Here is a 21142-nt window from a genome sequence, read left to right as displayed (position 1 = left end):
AAAGTGAAATGCTAATGTCTATTTATTTAACCCAGAATTAAGGTAGGAAAGAAGCAAAAGAGGAAAAATAAAGATAGGAGACAGAAAACAAATAGCAAAGGGTAGACTTCAAGATAATCATATCAATAATTGCATCAAGGTGGAGATTTTTAGATTGGATAAAATAGTAAAATCCCATTATGTGGATTCTGCAGAAGATGCACTTTAAAAGAAAGACACAGATAGATGGAAATAAAAGAATGGGAAAAGATAATTAAAGCAATCAGTGTGCATAAGAAAGCTGGAGTGGTTATATTGATATCAGGCAAAAAATTCAAGGTGAAAGATACATTTTACAATGAAAAAGGATTTTGACCAAGAAGGCGGAGCAATCAGAAATTTATATGCATCTAATAAGAGAGTTTCAAAGTGCATTTAGCAAAAACAGACAAAATTAAAGAGAGAAATAGGCAAATCCACAATCATAGTCTTTAGGGGCCTGTCCCACACAGTGACAAACTGGAAGAGTGGGAAATTTTTCTCTCCAGACTTCCTTCAGTCCCTGTCATCTCCAGTCATGCTGGCACGATAGCCCTTCTATCTGTGATAGATCTGCAATGGAAAGGGATCCATAGATTGATTACCTGTGTCCAAGTTATTCTGTGAAGGCTTGTCTCTTCCCCATCTCTAGTCTATTCTCTCTTCCAATAGTCAGAAGTGATGTTCAGCATGTTTTACATTTAAGTCCCTGTGCATTGTGGAACTGTCAGAGAATTCTGTGGTTCAAGAGGTAAGCAATGGCCAGTCTGAACTGAGAAAAGCATGCCCTCCTGCTCTAGCTTGAGACTCACAAGGGGTCCCTCCTGACAGATACACTTCTCACATTTACCATTGCTCCCAGGGCAGTTTTCTTTTTGGTATTATTCTGCTTTGTGCTACCATAGACTCGTCTACATAAATACCTACAGCCCTCTGTCACCACTGGTTAACTGTTCTCACCATATTCACTCCACTCTGTGGCTGCATCTAACCAAAAGTGGGGTCTGCATCTGTCCTTTGCCTCTGGAGAAGCAAGAGGATGCCCCAGAGGGGATGCATTCCAGACTCTCCTCATTTTATCAGATGATTCCTGTGCTGTCTATGGTGGACTCACCCAAGTAGTGGAGCAAGATAAAAGGCAATTCCTTCCCCTTACATGAGGACACAAGTTGATCCCTTCACCAGGAACTGGCTGAGAAAAAATTAATTCATGTTTATTCACACACGTCATCAGCTTTAGTTGTCCCTGACTCTGAGCCATCACATCTCAAAGAAGCTTCTGCATTTATTGCTAAAGTACTGTCTTTAGCAGGAGGACATCTAGCCATTCCTATAAGAAAGTGCTCAATCGACCACCCCAGAACACTGGGAAGTCTTATTCCCAGGGCTTTTTAAAACAGAACTGCTCACTCTGCCTTAAAATGCTCTTTGCTATGCTCCCCAGAAGCATGGCACATCAGCCACTCACCTTCAGCCCTACGCATCTCAGCTTACTGTTTTGCAGCTGGGTAAAGCTTACTTACTGTCCCAGGGACCCATGACCTTGTAAGCTAAGCAAACTGATCCAAGGTGATTATGCTACCACACCTCACTTAAATAGTGCACAACTCATTCTCTACAAAACGCAATTTATGCACTGGGGAGTATAAATTTCAGCATTGAGCTATCCACATCTCTCTGTTTAATTATGCTTTGTATTACAAAGAACAAAAAGTTACTTTTTTCCTTCTCTTTTTAACATAGGAAGAAATGTGAAATTATTCTGAAGGGACAAAGTTGATTATTTTCTCCCATAACAAATGTAGTTTTGCAATTTCTATAGAAAATCAAAGTATCTATTTGTAATCATCTACTATTCATAGTCTAGGAAAAGCTTTAATAAGAAAAGGCAAAAAGTAACCACTATTGCATGCAATTTGTACTTCTTAACGTCCTTGATCCTTTACACCTTCATTCTGAAAGTAATAGACCTGAAGCCCCATAGAACTTAGACTGATCTGTTCTTTCATTCTACGTGGTTGAAAGGCATGTTGCTTTCCATGAAGTTAGCATTTCCTGCTCTAGACTTCTCTAAGAAAGAAAAAAAAACGTTTGTAATATTTGATTTATAAGTTCCGCGGGGGAACAAGTGCTGTCTGTACAAGCCTCCGTGGTCCAGGTAGTGATTAATCTCCACGTAAGAATGGAAACATGGCAGGTAGAGGAAGCCACACTAGTCACTTCTTGCTCAAAATAGGTATCTATGGCTATTAAGCAAGAAGCAACACAGTCTGACACAAAGTAACTTCTGCTTTTTATTACCAGGGAAGGAAAAATTGGCCATTTATATCATCAGATAATTGCCCCCTACCCCAATGTGGTTTTAAAGTCCTTTTTACAAACCAGTGATTCCAACCTGAAGTGGAGGGGGGGGCATAATACAAGCATATGATGAAGCTTTGAAATGTGATTGTTTCCTGGAAATTCATTTATTCATTCATTCAAAGAACAGTTGTTGATTGCCAATAATTTGCAAGACATTACAATAAACATTTAAACCTACAGGAGGAAAAAAAGAAACAGAAAACCTTACACTGAATATATCCAAAATTACTAAAACCCTCAGAAAAGATGACTGGGCTGTGGAACATAAAATCTGGGCACTGCTGGCCTGACCTTTGTAGATTATTGAAGGTCATTTCCTTCATTTCTTTCACCATAAAATAGTTACATGATTTATTTAAGAGAGGCCTTCTAGGAATTCATTTTTAAAAATAATTTACAAATTAGCAGTCTGTTTGGTGAAGTGGCTTTCAGGATATCAAGTACAGACAAAACAACTGAGCACCTGGCCCTCCTATGCTGCTAGTGTGCATGCATTTCGTTGCCAGCTCTTACAAAACAAATTGCAATTCTCTTCCAAAAGTGAACGTAAGCACACTTCACAACGTAGCTGTAGCAGAACTTAAGAACAGAACCACTGCAGATTTATGCTCCCTTTCCACAGTGTACGAGTAGTGCCACTGCTGCTCGCCTGGGACAGGGACGAGAAGCCCCTAGAGTCCTGGTACCTAGTGTTGATCGTATGCTTAGTTCTGGCCCACAGAATGTGAACAGAATCTGTGAGTGGCATTCCAAACCAGAATGGTGATCTGTTGTCTTTCCCATGATCCTTTCTGAGGCCACTGTAGGGCCAAGGGTAGAAGACTGCAGCAGTACCACGCATAGCAATCTGCCCATGAGAACCAACCAGCACTATTCACATGTAACTTGGAGTGAGTGAAAAGTAATGTTGATAGTGTTCAGTCATTGAGATTTTGGAATGGTTTCTATCAGCAGCTGATCCACCCTTATGAATACCAAGTAATTCCATTCTTAGGTTTGCTTTTGGGAACTTCTTTCATATGTGCATGAGGAGACATGTTAAGAAAGTTAATAGTAATATCATTTATAATGGCTAAAATCTGAAAATGATTCACATGCTCTCTGGAAAGAAAGAAAACAGATGAATAATTGCCATGTAGTCATATAATAGAATACTATACAGCAGTGAAAATGAATGAACTCAAGTGCCTCACCTTGGATGAAATGCAGAAACATAAATGTTGAACAAAAAACTTTACTGAAGAATAGATACAGTATGCTTACATTTATGTAAAATTCAAAAATATGAAAAACTAAAAATTTATTTAGGGATGTATATATATGTGGTAAAATTAAAAAGGAAAACAGTCAAATAATGAACACAGCCTTATAAAAGTAGTTACATCTGAGGGAAGAGGCACATGGAGACTTCAAAGTTAATGGCAACGTTTTCTTTTAACTTTCTCTCCAACCATGCCATAAAAATGTAATCTCAGCAAATGAGAATTCACTTAAGTTTCCCTGGGGCTATATCTAAGATTCTGAGGGCTCATGTAGTTCCAGAGCATCAGGAGGGGCACTTCTGACTTCCATGTTTATCAACAACCGTGTATATGCCTTCTGACACTTTCTTATTCTGGTCTCCAACTGCCAGCCACACAGATCCCTTTGAATCATCCTTCAGTCCTATCTGTAAGGTGTTGCCAGGTTTTGCTCTGTTCCTGACATTTCAGTCTCATTCTTGGATGTACTGGAATCACCAAGCTGCTCCCATGATATAGGAGACCATCTAAAGCCTTGTGTTTCTTCTAGGAGTAGGCAATCTAATGCTGCTTTACCACATCCTTTTTCTATGTTCCAAGTTATCCCAAGGCCCAGGCTTTTGAAATTACAAAACCTTTTCCCAATTTTCTGTTGTAAACTCCCATTCCTGAGGATTGCCACACAGTCTAGTTCCCTGAATGGAGAGAAAGATCAAGAAAAAAGAATAGCTTATATTTCCGAATAACATCCCATTAGAAGTTTTGGGTATTGTGCATTATTTTGGTAGTCTGATATATAAATGAGAGTCTTCTCTTTGTGAGGGACAAACACTTATCCAAGCCACATTCTGGAGATGGAGGTTACAGAGGATGGGTGCTTAGTCTATGAACACATCCGTGGTAACTGGAAAGAAAAGATAATTAGTTTTCTAGGTAACTCTGCAGATGAACTTTTCCCAATCTCTGTCTCTCCCTGTATCTCTTTTCCTCTCTCCTCTCTTTCCATTTCTTTTCCCCTCCCTTCTACCCTCCCTTCCTCCTTCTCTCTCTCTCATTCTCTGTCTCCTCATGATCTCCCTCATTGACTTTTCTTACTGCTATTTGTACAGTTTTATACAAATAAATTGTTCAGAATTTTTGGATAAAAGCTAGTCTGATTGATTTAGGAAATTTCCATCACTGAGCAGTGCCCTTTCTTTTGGACCAATAAATAGTCAATCAATAGCATATAACTAGACTGCTCTTTCTTATATAATATGCTTTGGTCTAACCAGTGGCCACCTCTACACAAAGAATCACCCAGCACTGCACATTTTCTAAATAAATAGGTAGTAGAGTTTCAACTGTACTCAGGACTGATTATGTCAAGTACCATGTCAAGGAAAGTCTGTCAAGAAATCAAGAATAGATGAATGAGACTAATAAAATGGCATAGACTCATTTCTCCCTGCTCCTCCTTGATGAGGCACAAATACAATCCCTGGAAATAACGTAAGCAATAACCAAATGAAAATTCTGAAAGGCGGTGAGAAGGCAAAGTGGTTTGGGAATCCAGCACTAGTGGAATGATACAGCAACAGGGAATCTTATGTCCCTTCCATCAAACAAAAGACAAAGCAGACTCATTATTCTCTGACCTCTAACCTAGCGACAGAAGGCAGCCCACATAGGCTCATTCCCCTGTGGAGCTTAATGGAAACCCCTTTGACATTAGGTGAGCCTGACACCACCACCAAGGAGAATTGATCAGCCAACTTTAAGTGACTTCTAGGGAAATTATATAACTGAAACATATAACAAACACACACACAAAAATGATGCATGGACTCAGTGGTACAGTGGAGATGACAGAACATATAATCAGTGAACTTGAGACAGATTAATAGAATTTGCCCAATCTGAAAAACAGAGAGAAAATAGATGAAAGAAAGAAAGAAAAAAGAAAAAAAGGAAGGAAGGAAGAAAATGAACAGAGCCTGAGACCTATAGCCCCATAACAAAAGATAACAACACTCATATCCTAAGAATTCCAGAAAGAGAGGAGGAGTAGGAGTCTGAAAGAGTATTTGAAGAAATAATAGATGGAAACTTCCCAAATGTGGAAAAAGAATAAAGCCACAATTCAAAAAACTAAGCAAACTTCAAACAGGATAAATTAAAGAAATCCACACGTCATAATTAAACTTCTGAAAACTAAAGACAAAGAAAACATCTTGAATGCAGCCAGAGAAAAAGGACATATTGCCCACAGGGAATATCAATTTGCATGATCTCTTGTCTGAAATCATGGAGATCAGAAGGAATTGGGACATTTTTCGAGTGCTGAAATAAAATAACTTTCAGCTGCAAATTCTACATCCAGTGAAATTATTATGTAGAAATTGAAGAGAATTAAAGACATCTCAGATAAAGGAACACTAAAATGTTTTTTTGTTTTTGTTTGTTTGTTTGTTTTTGCTAGCAAGCCTACCTTTAAAGGCTAGCTAAAGCAAGTACTTCAGATAGAAAGGAAATTATAAAATAAAGAATCTTAGGTACCAGGAAAAAAGAAGGAATAGCACAAAGAGAAGAAATAGGGGTACATATAATAGCCTATTCTTTCTCTCACCACTTTTTTTTTTCTTTTTGAGAGAGAGCACAAGTGGAGCCAGAGGGCAGAGAGAGAAAGAATCCCAAGCAGGCTCCACACTGCCAGCACAGAGCCTGATGCGGAACTTGAACCCACAAACCATGAGGTCATGACCTGATCCAAAACCAAGAGTTCAACACTTAACTGACTGAGCCACCCAGGTGCCCCTTCTCTCATCAGTTTTGTAAATTATATTTGATGATTGAAATAAAACCTATAATACTACCTGATACTCAGGACAATTATATTTTAAAGTGGAAAAAGTCAAGGGACTCAATTGGAAATGAACTTTCCACACTTTGGTTCAAGTGGTAAAATGTTGGTATCAGTAGACTATGTATATTGTAATACTCAAAGCAACCACTGTGTTAACTATGCAAAGAGATGTACTCAAAATACCTTAAATAAATCAATGTGGAATCTTAAAACAATATTGAAATACTCCATAGGAAGGCAAGAAAAGAGAAATAGATAAACAAAAACAAGAAACAGAAAAACAAATGATAAATGGCAGATTGGTTTTAGCATGTTAATAATTATGTTAAGTGTAAATGACTTAAATACACTGAGTAAAAAACAGGATGGATTTTAAAAAATGACCCAACCATACACTGTTTACAAGAAACACTTCAAAAAAAAAACCCACTTCAAATTCAATGATGTGGATAGGTTAAAAGTTAAAAATGTGGGAAACTTAATGTTAAAAACTTAAACATTATTTTTATTTTTTAATCTATTTTTTTTATCGAAGGATAGTTGACACACAATGTTACATTAGTTTTAGGTATATAACACAGAGATTCAACAAGTCTAAACATGATGCTATGCTCATCACAAGTGTAACTACCATTTGTTATTATAAACATTAATTTTTTAAAAAGGAAGAGTTATATTAATGTCTGATCACATAGATTTCAGAGAAAAGAAAATTACTAGAAAGAAAGAGGGACATTACATAATGATAAAAGGATCAATCTACCAAAAACATGTAATGACGCTAAATGTGTGCACCAAACAAAAGAGTCTCAAAATAAATGAAGCAAAAATTGATGGAGCTGAAAAAATTTTCTGGTTCAAAATTGAGTTGGCTTAATAATTCTATTATATATTTTACTAAATGATCACAAAATATGTATGAAGATACAGAAAAATAAACTCATAATGATGTGAAAACTAAAATTGCTAGGAAATCTGTTACCAGGGTCTGAAAGACATTTGCACTAATTGCAAAACTAAAGGAATTAAATTAAAACAAACTCCTGCCCATTTGTGCAGCCATGCTAGAAAAAAGAGAAATTTTCCTTTTCTGAATGAAAGATCCTTTACTGTCTGTTTCATATTTTAGGGGGAAAAAAATTTTTTTTTTGGCTAAACCACCACAGAACTCATCAACAATCTGTACACTTTGTGAGTACTAATGTTTGACAAACATACAAATTATATCAAAATTGAGCAGCTTAAAACAACAACCATTTCTTATCTCACATAATTTCTGAGTGTCAGGAATCTGAAAGCAACTCATCCGGGTGATTTTGGCTTAGCAGTTCTCATAAGATTACAGTAAAGATGTCAGCCAGGGCGCCAGTCATCTCGACGCTTGACTGGTTCTGGAGAATTCTGTTCCTCACCAAATGGTTTTTTCCATGGGCTACCTCCGTGTCTGGAAGATGTAGAAACTGGCCTTACCCAGAAGGAATAACCCAGAAAAGAGAAAGAAAGAGAGTAAGAAAATGCTCAAGATGGAAGCTTTTGGAATCCCAGAAGTTACATGCCATCACCTCTGCTGTATGCTGTTGGTTTCACAGACCAATCCTGATCCAGTGTGGGAAGGAGCTGCACAACAGGGAGAAATACCAGAAAGCAGGAGAGTATTATTAGGGCTATCTTGGAAGCAGAATATCATAATCTCTCATCAGTAGCATTCTTTTTATATGTAGCCAATTACAGAGTGTGACTCCCAGTAAACAATGCAGAAGGAAATGGAGAAGGCAGAAGAGGGATGATCACAGAATATTGGATCATAGGAATTATGGTTTTACAAACAACTGCTATTGACTAGCCTGAGAGGAGAAGAGCCACCGTCTGAGGTTTTCTGTTTTGTCTTTATTGCTTTATTCCAGTTCAGAGTGTCAGGAAGCCTTTTAGAGTGGAACATAAGAATACAATAAATCAATCTAGCAAATCTGTGTTAGTTTATTATCTGCTGAACTCTGATCACTGTTCTCTGCATGTCAGTCCCTCTCTAGCTGCAGCTCTGAGGTAGAGATCTGGACACTAGACAGAGTGTCAGTGAAGAAGAACAAGGGAAGTCTATACACACTATTTTAATGGGCTGGAGTGATTTCTTCTCATACCAAAAGGCATAGAGTGTACAACCAGCATAGGATCTATGAAACCACACTATAAACTCACGGTAAAGGAAGATAGCTTTAAAGACTCAAAACAAACAGCAAAAAATGCTATACCACAGGAATATACCACTGATAAGACAGGTATGTTTGAGTTCTTTTATAGTGTGTTACATTGTTTCGTCTTTTTAATTAATTAATTGACTTTATTTTTTTAAAACAGCTTTAGGTTTATAGGAATATTGAGCAGACAATATGGAGAGTTCCCACATATCCCCTCTTCTCCCACACACAATTTCCACCATTATCAACATCTTGCGTTAGTGTGGTGTATTTGTTGCCATTGATTAATGCTGATCCATTATTATTAACTAAAGTCCAAAATTTGTATTAGGTTTCACTCTTTGTGTTGTACATTCTGTGGGTTTTGACAAGTATATAATGTTATGTATCCACCAATAGAACATCAGAAAAAATAGTTCTGCTGCCCCAAAAATCCACTGTGCTCCACCTATTTATCCCTCCCTCTCACCCCTCAAATTCCTGGCAACCACCAATTCTTTTACCGTCTCTACAGTTTTGTCTTTTCCAGAATGTCATAGTTGGAATCATACAGGATGTAGCCTTTTTTAGGAGGCTTCTTTCACTTAGCAATATGCATTTAATAAATGTTCCTCTGTGTCTTTTAGTGGTTCGATAGCTCATTTCTTTTTATTGCTAATAATATTCCATTCTGTGGAATGGAACCACAGTTTGTTTATCCATTCACCTGTTGAAGGACATCTTCCAACTTGTAGCAAATATAAATAAAGCTGCTGTAAAGATTCGCATGCAGGTTTTTGTTTTGACATAACTTTTCTTTTTTTTTTTTTTTAACATTTATTTATTATTGAGAGACACAGGACGTGAGCAGGGGAGGGGTAGAGAGAAGAGAAGACACAGAATCTGAAGTAGGCTCCAGGCTCTGAGCTGTCAACACAGAGCCTGACACAGGGCTCAAACTCACAGACTGTTAGATCATGACCTGAGCTGGTCAGTCTCCTAACCAACTGAGCCACCCAGGCATCCCTTGGCATAACTTTTCAACTCATTGGGTAAACTTCTAGGAGCATGAATGCCGGGTTGTATGGTAAAATTACATTTACCTTTGTAAAGCTGGGTCCCCAGGAGGTTTTAATCTCTCAAACTAGCCCATGCTCAGTTTCCAGCAATTAAGTTGATTTACATTTCCGTGTTCCTACCAGTTCCTGGCTTCTGTTGTAAGCTGCTCCTGGGGCTCTGCTCCTGGTAAGCTGTGATTCTCTGTTATTTACCTGTTTAGTTTTCAGGCTGGCAGTTTACCCTGTGACATCAGTTATCTGATGGATCTAAGAAGAGTTGTTGGTTTTGTTTGTTTGTTTTTGTTGTTGGGAGGACAGAATGACAACTTTCAAGCTTTTATAAGAGTCAGACTGGAAACCAGAAGTCTCTTCTGTTTTTTAAATATATATATTTCACTAGGTGTTCTAGGTTTTTTGCTTTTTATTCCAGCTTTCTGATATTTCTTTGTATTTCTTTTCTTTTATTGGGTACTTTGCAATTTTACTTTTATAAAATGCCCTCAGTTCTCTCTTTCTTTAGCCCTTAACTATTTGTTCCCTACTATGAACTACAATAAAATTAACTCCTATCTCCTACCCTCCCCTGGTAATTTAATTGCATAATTTTACTCAACAGGGTGAGGTTAGTGTTTATATTTATGAATATGCTGTTATTCCAACTACTTGCTGTCTCAGCTGTAAGTGGTTTCCTCTGAGTCCTACCACAGCTGATTCCATTTTCCACCTTCTCTTTCCTCTGCCTCCTGATTTTTGTTAGGTGTTTCATTTCTACATTGACTGAGCATATAACAAAAATCATTCCATTCTGTTACCCTTGTTCTCACTTCTTTTCAGTCTTAAATTCTACCGTTAATGACATTCAGAGCTCCAATCAATGCTTTTCCTGTTTCTCTTTATTACTTGCATGGTTGAAGATTCTCCTCTAGGGTTATGTTCATTCAATTTAAGATTTGATATATTGGCATAAAAATAGGCTCTTTTTTGTAGCAAATAGAGTAATATCCTTGTAACCTGTATTCATATCTGTACTGATGTCTTCTGATAGTGATTATTTTTGCCTTGTTTCCTTGTTTTTGTTCTGTTAATCTTGCCTGAAGTTTGTCGATTTTATTGATATTTTCAATTAACAAAGGTTTCTTTGTTTGGCATTGTGTATTTTGTCCATTTACCTTTGTTTCTACACCATTAATCCTTCTATGGCTTTCCACTTTTTGAGTTTTGGGGGTTTGGTTTGTTTTTAAATTTATTCCATTGTTCTGACTGGTTTCTTGGGAAATAAATGATTAAAACAGCAGGTCCGCAATGCATTTGCTCTCCTGACCAGAGGAGGAGTTGCCCTGGAAAAGAAAGAAGGCAAATGCTCTAGTTTAATCTCCTTGTAAACAAACCAATGACAGACCTCATAGCAAATAGACTAAATGGTTTGTAGAAGGAAAGGCTTTATTATGAAGGGCTTTTAGCAGGGTGTGCCTGGCCATTTAGAATTGCTTAAAATAAAGAACCTGGAATCTATAGATTTATGGGACATGATTGCCTGAAATACATCATGTAAGCTACAACTATCTGAGTATAAAGCAGAGGTGGGTTATGACCTAAATAGCTCCTCCAATATGGGTGCTCTGGGCCAGAGAATTTCCAATACGGTTTTAAAAAAAGACCTGAGAATGCCCACCTAAAAGTACTAGACTTTTCTATGGGTTAACTATGCTCTTTGATTATTTGCATCCTTGATACCATTAATAAGGTTTGGTCTCTTACTTGTGTCAGTCTTATTATGATAATCCAATCCTTTTAAAAATTATTTTGTATTGAAGCATATTTAACATACAATGCTATATTAGTTTCAGGTGCATAATACAGGGATTCAAAAACTCCGTATGTTAAGTTATGCTCACTGTAGTAAGTGCGGTCACCATCAGCTGCCATACAAAGCCATTATTGACTGTATTCCCCATACTGCACCTTCATCTCCGTGACTTCCCCATTCTGTAACTGGAAGTTTGCACCTGTGACTCCCTTTCACCTGTTTCCTCCATCCTCCTAGCCTCCTCCCCTGTTGCAAACACCAGTTCTGTTTTTGTTTGTTTGTCTTGTTTTTTAGAGTCCTCATATAAGTGAAATCATATGGCATTTTTCTCTCTTTGACTTCTTTTACTTACCATAATACCTTCTAAGTCCATCTGTATTGTCACAGTTGGAAAGATCTCATTCTTTTTTATGGTTGAGTAATATTACATTGTATGTATATCCTACATTTTCTTTATCATCTATCAGTGGACCCTTAGGTTGCTTTTATATCTTGGCTATTGTAAATAATGCTGCAATAAACATAGGGATGCGTATATCTTTTTAAATCAGTGACTTTGTTTTGTGTGTGTAAAAACCCAGTAGTGAAGTTGCTGGATCAGATGGTATTTTATTTTGAAGTTTTTGAGGATTCTCCATGCTCTTCCTCAGTGGTTGCACCAGTTTATATTCCCACCAACAGTGCACAAGGGGCTCCGTTTGCCCCCACATTCTCATCAACACTTACTTTTTGATTTTAGCCATACTGACAGGTAAGAGATGATATTTCATTGTGGTTTTGATTTGTATTTCCCTTATGATTAATGATCTTGAGCATTTTTTAATGTGTTTGTTGGCCATCTACATTTTTTCTTTGGAAAATGTTTGTTCAGGTCCTCTGCCTATTTTTAATTGGATTGTTTTTGTGTGTTGAGTTCTGTAAGTTCTTTATATATTTTAGATACTAACCCCTTAGTATATATTCCATTTGCAAGTAGATTCTTTTACTCAATAAATTGTTTGCTTTGTTGATGGTTCCCTTTGCTGTTCAAAAGCTTTTTATTTTGGTATAGTCCCAATAGTTTATTTTTGCTTTTGTTTCCCTTGCCTGAGGAGACATATACAGAAAAATGTTTTTAAGGCCAATATCCAAGAGACTATGCTTTCTTTAAGGAGTTTTATGGTTTCAAGTCTTACATTTAGGTCCTTAATCCATTTCGAGTTTATTTTTGTGTATGGTGTAAGAAACAGTCTAGTTTCATTCTTTTGCATATAGCTGTCCAGTTTTCCCAACACCATTTATTGAAGACTGTCTTTTCCCCATTGTATATTTTTGCCTCCTCTGCCATAGATTAATTAACTATATAAGTACGGGCTTTTTACTGTGCTCTCTGTCCTGTTCCCTTGATCTTTGTTTTTGTGCTAGTACCATACTACTTTGATTACTTCATCTTTGTAGTATATCTTGAAGTCTGGGATTGTCATATATCCAGCTTTGTTTTTCTTTCTTAAGATTACTTTGGCACCAATTCTTTTATTTTTGTTAATCTTGGTTCTTAACTTGGATGCTCAACTTATTAAGTTAAAACTTTCATATTTTCTAATATATGCATTAAATGCAAACCTTTTTTTCTGAGTATTTCTTAGCTGCCTTCTACAAGTGTTGATAGGTATGTTTTCATTATTATTCAGGTCAAAATATTTTCTAATTTACAATTATTTCTTTTTGACCCATGAGGGTTTTTCTAAATTTCCAAACAGAAGTAATTTTCTAGTTAACTTTTTATTGCTGATAACTAACCTAACTGTATTCTTTTCAAAGAATGTTACCTATATGATATCCATACCTTAAAAATGGTTGAGTTTTGCTTTATGGTTAGGTGGTAATATTCATGGATATTATATGTATACTTTAGAACAGGGATCAGCAAACTATGGCCCTAAGGCTGAAGCCAGCCAGCCATTTGTTTCTGCAAATCAAATTTTATTTGAATGCAGTCAAACTTATCTATATGTTGTCTGTGGCTGTTTTTATACTACAGTGGTAGAGTTGAGCAGTTGTGGTAGAAACTGTATTGTGGATGGAACTAGAATACATCATGCTAAGCGAAATAAGTCAGTCAGAGAAAGGCAAATACCATGATTTCACTCATGTGGAATTTAAGAAACACAACAGAAGAACATAGGGGAAGGGAGGGGAAAATAAGATAAAAACAGAGAAGGAGGCAAACCATAAGAGACTCTTAAATACAGAGAACAAGCTGCGGTATACTAGAGGGGAGGTGGGTGGGGTATGGGCCGAATGGGTGATGGGCATTTAGGAGGGCACTTGTTCAGATTGAGTACTGGGTGTTATATGGAAGTGGTGAATCACTGGGTTCTACTCCTGAAACCAATACTACACTGTATGTTAACTAACTTGAATTTAAATTAAAAGAAAGAAAGAAACAAAAAAACAAACTGTATGTCCTGCAAAGCCTAAAATATTTACCATCTGGCCCTTTGCAAAGAAAGTTTGGTTACCCCTACTTTAAATTTTTTTTTTACATTTATTTATTTTTGAGAGACAGAGACAGCATGAGCAGGGGAGGGGCAGAGAGAGAGGGAGACACAGAATCAGAAGCAGGCTCCGGGCTCTGAGCTGTCAGCACAGAGCCCAATGTGGGGCTTGAACCCATGAACCGTGAGATCATGACCCGAGCTGAAGTTGGACACTTAACTGACTGAGCCACCCAGGTGCCCCTGGTCACTGCTACTCTAAAAGTATGTGTATTCTGTAGTTTTGGGGCAGTGTGTCATGTGTCCATTGGATACAAACTGTATTAATTTTGAGTTTTTTAAACAGTCTGCATATCCTTAGTGATTTTTTTTTTGTATCTTGATCTACCAATTATTGAGATAAGTCTATCAACATTTTCACCTATGTTGGTATATTTGTTTATTTATCCTTATAATTCTGTTAAATTTTTGTTTTGCTATGCATAGATAAACATAGATAATCTGTTCTTAGGTACACAGAAATTTAGAATAGTTATATTTTCTTACTGAATTTATTTTTAAAATATGAATAGTAGATGAAATTTTGGCCTTACATAATAGAGATATACTAACGTTTTTTGGTTGGTATCTTCCTGGGATGTATTCCAATACTTTTTAGTCAGACTTTCTATTTGTCTATGTTTTAGATTTGTCTCTGTTGAGCAGCAAAGAACTAAATTTATTATTTATTTCAGGAAGATAATCTTTGTCTTTAAAATATTTTCCAAGTGCATTTAATGTAATCATCATTGTATTTGTTTCTATCAGCTTTTATTGTGCTATTTGTCCTAGCTTTTGTATCTTTTGATTCTTTTTTGCTCTTTTCTTGTCCTCATGTGAATTGTTTCTAATTTCATTTTTTTCTCTTTGATAATTTGAAAACCACACACTATATTTTATAGTAATCTTAACCTAAAAAAATAAAATATTAGTAAATACCTTTACTTTCCTAGAATACTCTTATTGCAGTTTCTTTTCCACTTACATAAAATATTTCAATCTAATTCTATTATTTTAACTCCTCCTAAAATTAGTATTATTCGTCTTTACGATAGTCAAGGTAGCTCATCTTTAAAAGAAGGTCTCAGGTGCCTGGGTAGCTCAGTCAGTTAAACATCTGACACTCGATCTCAGCTCAAGGTTGTGAGTTCAAGCCCCACATTGGGCTCTGTACTGGGCATGGAACTTACCAACAAAAAAAGAAAGAAGCAGTTTGATATTTAGGATTGTCATCACTAAAAAGAAGTGAGATGCATGGATTTATGGTAGCTGTCCTTGCAATGTTGGCTCTACCTCCATTACAGGAAAGAGAGTTTTGTCAGCCTTTTATTTCCATAGAGTGTAATAAATAAAGCATGGAATTCTGACGAATTACTGGCACAGGCAAAAGGGCAAGTGTTACACACATACTAATTGAAACATGTCTGATTCCATTCAGACAACACCTCCAGGGAACATCTTCAGAAGAAGGTGACTATGCATGAGTCAGTAAGGGCAGGGTGTGCCTGAGTGAGGAGTATCCTTGACTTCAACATTAGTAAACAGGATATGGATTCAATGTGGGCCTACTCTCCTTTGTAGGACCAGTTGATTTGGTCAAGTGGCTGAGTAAAACAACTCCTTCATAGGAGTTGCGTCACAGAGAAGCAAAGCGGAGGTGCAGATGTTTGCTGACAGTGCATCCTGTTCCATAAAAGGACATATAGGGACCATGGACAGAAAGGCGACTTCTCCCTGACTCTAAATATCATTTGTGACTGAAGAAGCCTCTTAGGTCCCAATAGTCTTAAAATATCACAAGTTAGGGAAAGAATTTTCATAGATTGGTACTGGACCTTCCACCCGTCTTGATAGTAGGATCTAGAAAAACGTCATAATATAATTTGATAAAATAAAGAAGATGAAAATATGACCCTAATTCTATACTTTGTGTTATATATGCATACATATTATGCAAATGCACTTACTGGTATGGGATTGTTTTTAACATGAAAAACAGATTCTAAAATTAACTTGAATAAATATATTCAAATAGTGAAGAAATTACTTTTTAATTTTTTTATTTTTTTAGATTGTAATTTGTTTAGATCTAAGTTAGTTAATATATAGTATAATGATGATTTCAGGACTAGAATTTAGTGATTCATCACTTATATATAACACCCAGTGCTCATCCTAACAAGTGCCCTCCTTAATGCCCATCATGCATTTAGCCCATCTCCCTGCCCAACACCCCACCAGAAACCCTCAGTTTGTTCTTTGTATTTAAGAGTCTCTTATGGTTTGTCTCCCTCTCTGTTTTTATCTTATTTTTGCTTCCCTTCTCTTCCCTTATGTTCTTCTGTTGTGTTTCTTAAAATCTATGTATGAGTGAATGTGCTATTTATGTTTCTCTGACTGACTTATTTCTCTTAGCATAATACATTCTAATTCTGTCCATGTTGTTGCAAATGGAAAGATTTCATTCTTTTGATCTCCAAGTAATATTCCATTGTGTATGTGTGTGTGTGTGTGTGTGTGTGTGTGTGTGTGTGTGTGTGTGTGTGTGTATACACACACACACACACACACACACCACATCTCGTTTATCCATTCACTAGTCAGTATATTTGGGCTCTTTCCATACTTTGGCTATTGTTGATAGTGCTGCTATAAACATTGGGGTGCAAGTACCCCTTCAAAACAGCACACCTCTATCCTTTCGATAAATACCTAGGAGTACAATTGCTGGATAATAGGGTAGTTCTATTTTTGGTTTTTAGAGGAAGCTCCATACTGTTTTCCAGAGTGGCTGCACCAGTTTGCATTTCTACCAGCAGTGCAAAAGGGTTCCTCTTTCTCTGCATCCTCACCAACATCTGTTGTTGCCTGAGTTGTTTGGTTTTCTTTTTCAACATTACTTTGACTATTCACGGTCTTTTCTGGTTCCATACAAATTACAGAGTTGTTTGTCCTAGCTCTGTGAAAGAATGCTGGTGTGATTTTGATAGGGATTGCATTGAATATGTAGATTACTTTGGGTAGTATCGACTTTTTAACAATATCTGTTCTTCCAATCCATGAGCATGGAATGTTTTTCCATTTTGAGGAAATTACTTTTAAAAAGAAATAAAACACTGTTACATTATTATAAAAATTGACACAAATCCTTAGAAAAGAAAGTCAAGAAATAACCATTTGTCTGTTTTTTAAAAGGGCAAATACCTGGCCTTTAGCAGTTAAATGCTTTAATACACTTTACGACTATTGACCTAACATAGAAATATCCTGATTTTAAAGATAATTGTCTCCTTGAAGCATAATGCGTAATATTAAATCACCCTTGATTATTAGTTATGAGAAGTGACATTTACATACAAAGTTTGATTAAAAAAATAACATTTTACCACATTTTATTACAGACAGCAATTATTTGTTAGAAAGTTGTAAATAGCTTTGGTTGTTCATTTAAAATTGTAGACTATATTTGCAACAAAAGTTTGTTTTTAGCAGGTAATAATTAAACTGATGATATACCATCATTCATGTAGCTCCAGTAAACTCAAGAAATATAAAAGGACTAAGAATATATTAAAATTATAGCTGAACAACTCTATTTTTTTATTCCTGTAAAAAACAGTGTTTTATAAGTTATCTGAAAAGATTACAGCACAATGCAGAATATCAATTTGTCATGAGAATTATAGCACTGTGATTCAGATGAAAAATTTCCAGGGGAGGATGGCTAAGAACAAAGGGCAGACCTCTTCAGTATCAAATATCAAAAGAATCGTCTAAGTAAAACATGCAAGATTAATATAAGCTTAACCTCCATTTTAGTCTCAGAGGGGAACTGCTGGCCTCTGATGCAAAACTCTAGTCTAGGACTATATCAATTTGCGTCTTTGCTGAAGAATCTATTAGCATCAAATACTAAATAAGCTAAAGTTACAAATTCATTCATGGGTTAAGGAGCTTAGGCTTTGAAGGTAATGTCAACATATAATTTATATTCTGTATGCAGTAAGAGATGTGAATGTAAGAATCAAAGCAGGTTTAAAAAAGAGGAAAGGAAAATTACGGTTTTTAAAACAAAATATTATTTTAGTTTTAACATTATTTTGGACTTCAGATTTCCCTTGGATAATTGTGGATACTTCAATAGTAATCTCTCCACACACCCTCCAAAGACTGTACAGATTCATAAAGAGATCTAATAAAATCACCCACAACTTATATGTAGAGTGAAACTAAGAGAAAGGGAACACACAAACGTTTATTTACATGTAACTGGGGAAAAATGTGAAGATTATGCATGAAAGCAGAGTGTAGTAGGATCCTGCAGTTGGTGAAGTGTGATGATGTAACACCCCAAAAAAGAGGGTTTTACCTCAATGAGAGTGTGAAGCCTAGTGGATCAAAGCCACAGCCTTTGAAGGAGTTGGGAGAGAGAAGAGATAGTGAGTTGTAGAACCAGAGGTGGCAGTGCACCAGCCCTAAAGAAGTAAATATCCTTTGAAGATCTGATAGTGAATGGACGAAGAAAGAAATAGAAAGCAAGAATCTCAGAGAAAGTAAAAGAATCACAGAAAGTAGAAGACACACCAACATGCAACAATGGACTCACTTCCTAAAGACCTCTGAGTACCAACAGAAGAGTATGTTCCTGAACTAAGAAACCTAGTAATTACCCAAACCTTTCATCCTTCTCCATAGGGATGCTGGCTGTTGCTGATGTACAAAAATCCAAGACATTTAAAAATGGTCAGAAAATCAAACAACATCCTTATGAAGCTATAATAAAGAGAAAAGACTCAATTTTTTCACGGGATAAAAATATCCCTAAAAATGTAGCAGAGAAAAATTATAAAATTATAACCCAGTGCTCAAATACAAAATCCATAATATTAAACCAGCAATGGTAGATAAGAGAACACACAATAAAATAAAGGCTAAGAAATAAGAATAAAAAATGACTTGAATAACAATAAATAATAAAGATGACAAAATATAGAAAGATGGAAAAAATTAGAATTGACTAAACTCAGGAAAGAAATGGAAAACAATCATTTTGGAACTCAAGATAATTATAAACTGTTCAACAGAAAGCAGCTTTGGCATTAAAATAAGGAACATTTGAATAAGGAATTAAAAGAGCCAAGAGAACATACACAAAATGAGAGAGAGGGAGAAAGAGAAAGGTATTCAAAAGAAAAATTCTAGATACAGAAAATAAGCAAAACATGTAGTGTGTGTGTATAAATTAAATATATGTGGCAAGAAGAAAAACGACTATGAAAACAGATCTTTAAATTCTGATCAATTATGATATATTACCTAGGAAAATTAATAGAGTCTAAAATGAAAGAAAACCCTTTGGGGCTTCAGGCAAAAAGACTGTCACAGAGGGGAAAAAATGCCAGCAATGCATTTCTTTTGTTGTTGCTGTTTTTTGTTTTTATTATAATTCCAGTTAACATACAGTGTTATGTTAGTTTCAGGTATACCATATAGTAATTCAACACTTCCATACATCACCCTGTGCCCATCATGACAAGTACACTCCTTAATCCCCATCACCTGTTTAACCCAACCTCCCCCCCCCCCCCCAACCTCCCCTCTGGTAACCACCAGTTTGTTATTTATAATTAATAGTCGGTTTCTTGATTTGTCTCTCTCTCTTTTTTCTCCTTTTCTCATTTGTTTTGTTTCTTAAATTCCACATATGAGTGAAATCATATGGTATTTGTCTTTCTCTGACTTATTTTGTTAGCATTATACTCCCTACCTCCATCTATGTCATTGCAAATGGCAAGACTTCATTTTTTTTATGACTTAGTACTACTCCACTGTGTGTGTGTGTGTGTATACACACACAATATATATATATGTGTATATATATACACACACACATATATACACATACACACACACACACACACACACACACACACCACATCTTCTTTATCCATTCTTCTAGTGATGGGCATTCGGGATGCTTCCATAATTTGGCTATTGTAAGTAATGCTGCTATAAACATAGGGGTGTATGTATCCCTTTGAATTAGTGTTCTTGTATTCTTTGGGTAACTACCCAGTGGTGCAATTGCTGGATCATAAGGTAGTTTTATTTTTAACTTTTTGCGGAAACTCCATATTATTTTCTAGAGTGGCCATACCAGTTTCATTCCCATCAACAGTGCATGAGTTCCTTTTTCCTCACCAACACCTATTTCTTATGTTACTGATTTTAGCCTTTCTGACAGGTGTGAAGGGATATCTCATTATAGTTTTGATTTGCCTTTCCCTGATCATAAATAATGAACATTTCTTCATGTATCTGTTGGCCAAATGTATGTCTTCTTTGAGGAAATGTTTGTTCATGTCTTCTTCCCATTTTTAAGTTGGATTTGTTTTTTGAGTGTTGCATTTTAGAAGTTCCTTATTTATTTCAGATACTGTTTATCAGGTATGTCATGTGCAAATATCTTCTCCCATTCCATAGGTTGCCTTTTAGTTTTGCTGATTTTTTCCTTCACTGTGCAGAAGGTTTTTATTTTGATGAAGTTCCTATAGTTTATTTTTTGCTTTTGTTTCCCTTGTCTCAGGAGACATATCTAGAAAGAAGCTGCTAGAGCCAGTGTCAAAGAAGTTATTACCTATGTTCTCCTCTAGTATTTTTATGGTTTCAGGCCTCACATTTAGGTTTTTAATCCATTTTGAATTTATTTTTGTGTATTTATTTTTGTGTAAGAAAGTGGTCCAGTCTCATTCTTCTGCATGTTTCTGTTGAGTTTTCCCAACACCATTTGTTGAAGAGACTGTATTTCTCCCATTGGATATTCTTTCCTGCTTTGTTGAAGATTAATTGACCATATAATTGTGGGTTTATTTATGGATTTTATATTCTATTGATCTATATGTCTGTTTTTGTGCCAATACCATACTATTTTGATCACTATAGCTTTGTAATATAACTTGAAGTCCAAAGTTGTGTTGTCTCTAGCTTTGCTTTTGTTTTTCAAGGTTGCTTTGGCTGTTTGAGTTCTTTTCTGGTTCCATAAAAATTTTAGGATTGTTTGTTCCAGTTCTGTGAAAAATGATGTTGGTATTTTGATAGGAATTGCATTAAATGTGTAGA

This window comes from Puma concolor, chromosome A2 (assembly GCF_028749965.1).
Source record: "Puma concolor isolate L17-30 chromosome A2, mPumCon1.1.hap2, whole genome shotgun sequence".
Classification (NCBI taxonomy): domain Eukaryota; kingdom Metazoa; phylum Chordata; class Mammalia; order Carnivora; family Felidae; genus Puma; species Puma concolor.
The sequence above is the reverse complement of the archived record's forward strand: the minus strand, read 5'-3'. Positions refer to the sequence as shown.